The sequence below is a fragment of the Siniperca chuatsi genome, linkage group LG24 (assembly GCF_020085105.1).
Source record: "Siniperca chuatsi isolate FFG_IHB_CAS linkage group LG24, ASM2008510v1, whole genome shotgun sequence".
Lineage (NCBI taxonomy): Eukaryota > Metazoa > Chordata > Actinopteri > Centrarchiformes > Sinipercidae > Siniperca > Siniperca chuatsi.
The window spans coordinates 17,407,487-17,416,212 of record NC_058065.1 but is presented as its reverse complement, the minus strand read 5'-3'; the positions used below and the strand labels follow the sequence as shown (position 1 = coordinate 17,416,212).

General features: G+C 39.4%; 1 long non-coding RNA gene across 1 annotated transcript; it reads right to left on the bottom strand.

The window, feature by feature from the left end:
* Window positions 1-1,854: 1,854 nt before the first annotated feature.
* LOC122872142 lies at window positions 1,855-2,572 on the bottom strand. The gene is made up of 3 exons (XR_006377035.1): window positions 2,447-2,572; window positions 2,260-2,343; window positions 1,855-2,189 (listed from the first exon to the last, which is right to left on the bottom strand). It is a non-coding gene; the product is annotated as an uncharacterized LOC122872142 (long non-coding RNA).
* Between the last annotated feature and the right edge of the window lie 6,154 nt (window positions 2,573-8,726).

Below are 8,726 nucleotides of genomic sequence, written 5' to 3'. Positions count from 1 at the left end.
AGGATGTTAAAACTTTGTGTATAACACAATTGTGACTCTTAATTGAAGATCAGCGTCACGGAAACTTCAGTTCTGAAGACTTCATTTTGCATTATAATTTCTGTGTTCTACTTTTAATGTCTGGTTGAGCCAGTAGTTGGCATGTTTGAACATTGTTAGTTTTCTAATGCTGTTTGGTTAACAGTGGTGGAATGTAACTATGCACATATGTTCAAGTACTGTACTTGCGGATACAGTTCAAATTCGAGGTACTTGTACTTTAATTGAGTATTTCCATTTTTTATGGAATTTATACTTCTACACCATTACATTTCAGAGGCAAATATTATACTTTTTACTTCACTACATTTGTCTGACAGTTTTAGTTACTTTGCAGATTAGAATTTTTCATACACTTCTTGTCCAGTGAAAAGCATGTGTCTCCAGATGTGCTGATTTGGAATGTGAATTTTTCTGATAAACTGGAGGATTACGCGTTTTTCTGAGCAGTAGTAGTTAACAATTAGCACAGCCATTTTTCCTCAGAATGAGTACTTTTACTTTTGATACCTAAAGTACATTTTGCTAATAATATTTATATACTTTTACTTAAGGTTTTGAATCCAGGACTTGTAGTGGAGTATTTTCAGAGTGTGGTATTAGTGCTTTTTCTTAAGTAATACTTCTTCCACCATTGTTGGTTTGTGCACATCCTGAGTTGTGTCTCAGTTAACAAATAAAAATAAATCTAGTTGTGTACACTGGAGATGGCGTTCATTGCAGCTTTATTGGAAATTGTATGATACTGATGTTCATTGCTAAAGTTTGGTTCACTTTGGTAAAGCAGTAATTGTATTTTAAAAGTGCATGTGTATTTTTGTACAGCAGTCTAATCAATGGTCACAACATTAATTTTGGAACACTTCAAGACTGATTTATTATGACATTATCTGTCTGTACTAAAACATAAAATGGTAGCAAAGAATAACTACAAGCTAAAGACATTGTGTACACTGGAGATGGCATTCATTGCAGCTTTATTGGAAGTTGTATGATACTGATGTTTATTGCTATTTGTCTGTACTAAAACATAAAATGGTAGCAAAGAATAACTACAAGCTAAAGACAGAAGGTCCATTTTATATACTATAAACTAGTCTATTCTGAAACGAACCCCAATAGTGCACCCATGAAAAGGTCCTCACTACAGTGGTAAAATGCTTTAAAAAAATTATTTGTTTTTTGGGGGTCAGGGAGCCACCTAATGCTGAAATGCAGCATTCATTTGTCTCCAAGTATAGCAGAAAGGGTGGTCCTCACCTCTTATGTTAATTTATTTGGACCTCACTTTGGTGCATATACAGGAGTGTGTGTGTGTGTGTGTGTGTGTGTGATAGAGAGAGAGAGTGTGTCACAACTTGTTGTGAAGACACGGGTAAGGACCAAAAACAGCTGTTTTTTTACTTTAAGAGAGACTGATGAGAATAACAAATGCTAAAACCCCAGAATGTCATATTTATAGCATCTTATTTGTATATTAAATAACACCAAGATAATACTATAACTCAACCAACACTATAACTCAACCAACGCCATTAATAGGTTATAACAACACACAGTCAAATATACCTTATGAGACTCGGTTTTGTAGAAAATTAATTTTTAAGCACGGCCTATTTAATTTCACACATACAAAACCTTCTGTGTATGCTTATGATGTAACATGAGAGAAAAGGAACGTACATTGTGTTCCCTTCTGGGTTCTTCTGGGTCAGTTGAATCGTCTCACAATGCAGTGTAAAACAATTTTAAAAGCAAATAGACTAACAGCGTGCCGATGGAAATCCTTCGCTGGAAAGCCCGCGGGATCTCAGGTGTGGATTCTCAGAACTGGAGCTGGTTCTCCTGTTGTTGCGACCCGATGAGAATCTGGATCTGGATCTGGATCTCTGTCCGCTGGTTGAGGTCTAGACCTCTCCGCGGCCATCAGCGGTTGATTAGCGGTTGAGACAGACTCCTGGTGAAATGGCGGTTGTGCTTCAAAATTTTGATGCGGTATCGCATCCCCTGGATCTCCTCCGGTTAACCGGGCAGCCTCTAGAGAATGTATAATGTTTTGACGGTCTGAGGCATGCCCGGTTGTGTAATCCTGTGGCGGTGATGATGGCATAGCCCCTCTCGGAAATATTGGTCCAAATCGCCCCACAGATCTAGCATGAGAAAAAAGTTTTTGAGAAATATTCTGTGTAAAAACTGGTAAAAAAAAATGTAGCAACTCACCGGGTAACACCACATCCTCTGAAAGCACAGATGAGGAGTCAGTATCAGATGAGGTCTCGGATGTTGAGGTATCAGTTGATGACTCTGAAAGATATAACTTATAATCAGGAAATAAAAGTCTTTTCAGGAAATAAAAGTCTTTTAGATATTTCAGTATTAAAAATACATAATGTAGACCTGAACTTACCAGACTCCTCTGCTTGAAGGTTCAGCCCTCTGTTTAGAGTCACTGCAAAGAATGAAAAAAGTCCCTATGTTTCTGCCTAAAAGTTTAAACACGTAAAGTTTAGCTTTAAAGATTTTGGTAATTTACCGGTGACAGGCGAGTTGGTTGATTAAGGGGAGAGGGGATCCACACGAGACCTACAATTGTCTTTAACTAGTAATTATATCCCCACAAATATTACAAACAATACAAACAATCAAACAATACAGATATATCTGGAGACACAGCACAGAGACCTCTCCAGGCGCTGCATTCCATTCTCAGGTGCTATCAGAGCGGCTGGTCAGTGAGGACATGCAAGTCACCCCCATGCAATGATCAAACAACCCATATCAACTGGGTGCCGGCTCGGGCCTGCCAACACATAACCTCTTGATCTTCTCTGGTTCCTGTGTGTGTGTGTGTGTGTGTGTGTGTCTGTTTAATGCAGAGATTAGCCTCTGAGATTTAACATTTATTTTACTTTCTTGTCATTTGAGATGTTTATTATCCAGACCTCCAACACAGAGCTTCACACAGAAACTTACAAATGTGAAAGTACATTTGACATCAGGCTCAGTGTTAAAGACAGTAATTGTAATTTCCTATTATGATATTGTGAAACTTTAAAGTATAATCTTTTTTCAATATGCCTTAAGACCATAAAAGAGACATTTCTTGATCTGTCTTCATACAAAGGGCCTTCAGAAAGAGCAGGAAACATTGATCCTTTTAGGGACACAGGATGTATAGATGATTGAGAATTGCCTTAGGCAGCTGTATGGTTTTGTTTACTCTGTGTGTGAGGAGATTCACACGCCGATTTCAAACTGTCTTTTGGGGTGATGGTATTACAGAGGAAAATCTGACGCCCTCATTCCTTGATCTTCACACAATCTGCACAGGAGTTGCAAGAGATGCTGCATGTAGACATTCATCAACGGATATCTGGACATTTATTCAGCTTCAAAACTTTAATCATTTATTTTTTAGTTCACATTTTCACAAAATCATCGCCTCACGCAAGCTCCTCCTAACCTATTTAACCATTGGCTAACCCTCCCTTTGGTTCACGCAAACCGCCTACCCTCCCACATCTTTCCAATTCATTCACACCTCACTCTACACAGGACAGACAACAGAGAAGGATGTGTCTTTTGCTCCTGAAAGATTAGATTTTACAGATGGTAAATTTGTCAATTATTTTTATACTTTGATACTATTGATTTCACTTAAATGATTGAATTATTTAATCATATTATTTAATTTACAGGGTTTTTCATTCCCACGCCTACTTTACTCCCATTCGCTCCTGCTCATCACGCATGCTTCACGCTCATTGGCTCCTGCTAACCACGCCTGCTTCACGCTCATTGGTCCACGCGTAACGCCATGCACTTCCGGTGTGATGCACTTCCGGGGAGGGAGACATCGGGTCAAATGTCAAAGGTCAAAGGTCACCATCAATCATTTGTCAATTAAAAAGTGACAGAAGGTATTGTTTATCTCTCTCTCTGACCACATTTACCTTTTTTGACATTGCTGCCCCACTGCATTTTTGTTGTAGCTGATTGCGTACAGACGACCACAATTGTCACAATATTTTGTCTTATCACACGGACTAGCTGTTTTGCGGTGTTAAAACAAGACACCGATCTGCAAACGCGCTGACAATCTGGGCACGTTATGTTTTTCAAATCCTTTCACTTATGACACTTTTCAGACATACATACAGTATATTGCAAAAATATTTGTGGTAAGCCAGGCTTTTATAACCCTTGTAACAGGATTTACACACATCCCCACTTCCAAAAAATCGTGTTTTGTTTTGTATCATGTAATAATGGTCCTCGTACAGATAAAGCCATGCTGTGTCTTCCTGGGGTTGCTGTAACAGATCCAATTCTTTAGTACCATGATTGTGATGAAAAACAAGAAATCTTTCAAATTTTGACATATCTGCTAATGAGACTTTGTGCTAAATCTTGCATCTGCTTGGATTTTTCGCACCTGTTCTTGAATTTAATTTTCAGACATGTCAGGGTTTTTGTAACATGCTAAAGACATGGAGAAGCACAAGTTGTTGTCTGTGTTTCGAGGGACATAGAGACATGCTCTTCTTCTTTTGAATTATCTGATCATAAGGCATGCTCCCTAATTTGCGTCTCATACCGCGTTTATTTAAATTCAAGCCTATCATCTATTTCTATTTTTTTATTACTTTGCATTACATTGTTTATTTCGTTCAGAAATGTTTCGACATTGCAGGCATCACCAGTGTTTAACATCGTGCACACGTCGCTGGACATTGATGGAACTCTCAAAACTGTTTAAAACACCATTTGGCGCAGCCAGTTTTGATGACAAATCGCCAATTCCTATTAGGTGATGTTTTACGTCCAAAGCTGTTTTCATATTATTCATCTTGATACTAGACAAGTTTAAAGAACGACTAATAACGACTTAATTTTTCTTCTCTCTGTGATGTTAAAATCGTGCACCCCACCTGCACATCTTATGCGATCAGTTAATTCAGCGCTGTATGACTCGGATTGTTTTTGCGGTATGGTCTTACATTCTATTTGAGCTGTTTTGGGTTTGGGGACTGGCTGTTTGCATTGTCTTTGTGGGTCTGTGCTACCCCCCATTTGATCTGCTTGTAAATCATTATCTGGTTCAATAAATTCTGAGGCATCACGTTTCAGTATACCCATTTTTTGCCATAGCTCGAGACTCTGAACAGGTGTCAATTCTACATCCTCATCTAATGTGTCAATTTCATTTTCAATATCAGTGAAGTTTTCGAATGTGGGCGATGGTCCATATGCTTCAAGCCATTTCTCTTCACTGTCTGTATTCAATTCAATTTTATTTATATAGCGCCAATTCATAACAGAAGTTCTCATTGCACTATTCCTATAGAGCAGGTCTAGACCGTACTCTTTATAATATTATTTATAGAGACCCAACAAATACCACCATGAGCAAATATTTGGCGACAGTGGCAAGAAAAAATTTCTATTAAGAGGCAGAAACCTTGGACAGAACAAGACTCAATGGTGGGTGGCCATCCGCCGCTGCCATGTTAGGTTTTGAGAGAGAAAGAGTGAGAGAGAGAGAGGTTATAAGAGAGAGAGAGAGGTTTCGGGAGGGGGGGCACAATGCAAATACCACCTAGAATTTCTAAAATAGTAGTAATGTAATTGTAGTGGTAATATAAATAAAATCATAATAATAGGAATGACAGTTATAGAAATAATAATGACAGTATTAGTAACAGAGCCAATAACAACAACTGTAGTAGCAGTTGTCGAGCAGGAACACAGGGGCAGCAAGTGGCCCACAACCACAGATCCAGTTTTCCAGAGGATGAAGAGACGAAAGAAAACATATACTATGATCAATCTCACAATTTCTTTAAATAAATTACCCCAATATATTTTATAGTTTTGGAAAACTAATCCCTAATACCTGAAACCAAATGTATACCATCAGAGGCACTGAGCGTCCCGAAATAACTAAAGCAACATCACCATTCCAAAATGAGCACATTTCAGGAGAGGAGATCCACTGCGCTGCTGAGCTTACTCTGTCACATGGCATAAAATACAATATAAAAAACATATAGATATTTTGCCGCTTTTCCTCTGACAGTCTAAATAACTTTATTCTGATAAGCAACTCGCTTTTCATTGAAGAAAATTGGCAAAGCCCCACCGAGAAAAGTCGCTGTTGTAATCATCCCCACAGATGCATAGAAATATCAGAATCAGAATCAGAAATACTTTATTGATCCCCGAAGGGAAACTCTTTGTTACAGCAGCTCGTCTTTACGTCAGTGCACACAGGAGAAAGTACTAGCAAAAAAATATATAATACAATACACTATAAAAACTATAAAAAACAGGTCAGAAAATAAATTAAGTACCAAGTGGGTATAAGTATAAGATAAAATAAGTGTGAAGTACCAAGTGGGTTTACCGGTTGATGATAATACGGTATAAATGCAATGTAATAATATAAGTAATAAGTAGTATTGCAGCAGCAGTAATGGAGGTATGAATAATAAATAGGAAAAAAAACAAACTAAATATTGCACATGAGTATTACACAGATATTGCACAGTTATTCAAGTATTGCAGAGATGTAATGTATTGTAATGTAATCAATGTCCAGTTTAGTGACCTAGGGTCATACAGACTAACACTTAGAGGGAGGAGTTAAAGAGTTTGATGGCCACAGGCAGGAATGACTTCCTGTGGCGCTCTGTAGTGCTTTTTGGGGGGATGAGTCTTCCGCTGAAGGTGCTCCTTTGCTTGACCAGCACGTCATGGAGCGGGTGGGAGACACTGTCCAAGATGGCATGTAGTTTGGCCAGCATCCTCCTCTCTGACACCACCGCCAGAGAGTCCAGCTCCACCCCCACAATGTCACTGGCCTTACGGATCATTTTATTGTGTCTGTTGGCGTCCGCTACCCTCAACCTGCTGCCCCAGCATGCAACAGCATACAGGATAGCACTGGCCACCACAGACTCATAAAACATCTTCAGCGTTGTCCTGCAGATGTTGAAGGACCTCAGCCTCCTCAGAAAATAGAGGCGGCTCTGGCCCTTCCTGTAAACAGCTTGCGTGTTCTTAGCCCAGTCCAGTTTATTGTCTAAGTGTACTCCAAGGTACTTGGAGTACCTTACAATGTCCACACTGATCCCTGGATGGAAACCGGGGTCACTGGTGCCTTGGCCCTCCGTAGATCCACAATCAGCTCCTTAGACTTTGTTGCATTGCAGATGGTTCTGCTCACACCATGAGACAAAGTTCCCCACCACAGCCCTGTACTCAGTCTCATCACCACCACTGACACATCCCACCACAGCAGAGTCATCAGAAAACTTCTGAAGGTGGCAGGACTCTGTGTGGTAGCTGAAGTCTGTGGTGTAGATGGTGAAGAGGAAGCGAGAGAAATTAAATTTCATTACAATCGTCAAAACAAATGGTGATCTGAGGACACGCTAGAGACATGTTTGTAAAACTTAGGATAGGGGTGAAGGGGGTAGATTTATTTCCTCTACTCAACACATCTCATCCGATGCTATTCACGCCACCATTCCATTTCAGGATGTATCCGCACTTTTCACATCCCATATCCGTCTGCAGCATATCGACGTTAGTTTGTGGGAATTAGAATCAAATGTCCTTCTACTACCACCCTGTCTCGATGTATCTACTGTGGGAACATACATATTGAAGCTGTAAAAAAGCCCAGTGAGAAAAGTCGGCGTTGTAATCATCCACACATATGCATAAAAATATAATTCATTACATTCATTAAAACAAATGGCGACCTCTGGACATGTGGGGACATGTTTTAAAATTTAAGAAATGATAAAAGGGCTAGTCAATGCTAATCACAACCTTGTATCAGAATGTATCCACACTTTTAACACCCCGTATCCGTCTGCAACATATCTCTGTTAGTTTGTAAATTAGAACCAAATGTCCTTTTACTACCATCTTGTCCCGTACACGACAGATCACACACGTGCACGTGAAGGTCATGCGCGCCCCCTTTCCGGGGATCTTGAGAGTGTTCTGCATTTGCCCCAGAGTCTACTCCCTGTTGGACATGCCTGGAAAACCTCCAAAGGAAGATGTCCAAGGGGCATCCAAATCAGATGCCTGAACTACCTCAATTGGCTTTCAAGCCAGCTAAAATTGAGAAACCTGCTAATGTTACCTGAATGTTTTGTACATTGTTCTTCCCCAATAAAACAGAGAAGGGAAATAAAAGGTTCAATATGAGATTTGTTGTTTTAAGATATGTTATATTTGTTCAAGACTAAATCTCCCAAAACTCAAGTGCTCCAAATCCAATCTCAAACCAGCAGCTTTTTCATATAGTAAACTTTGATATGACTTTAAGAATGGCTCATGATAATTTGAATCGAATTTAAATTAAGTTTCAGGAAATCACCAGTGCTGTGGGCTGACTACTGTGAGCATGCATAGCAGGTCTGCAATCAGCTGACTACACAAAACAAAAGGTTAGCCTGAGCTCAGATTAGAGGACTTCTACTGTACAACTACAGTCAACTGTGACATTTGACTGCATTACACACATTCAAACAAAATTTCACATCTGAAGACAAATAGTCAAGTCCAGGCCCAGTTTTGTTTCTTGAGTCATTTGGGAGGTAGAGTCATTACTGCAGGTTTGTTTTCACACACAAGAAACCGTTCTTGGATTTCTGCAACACGTATCC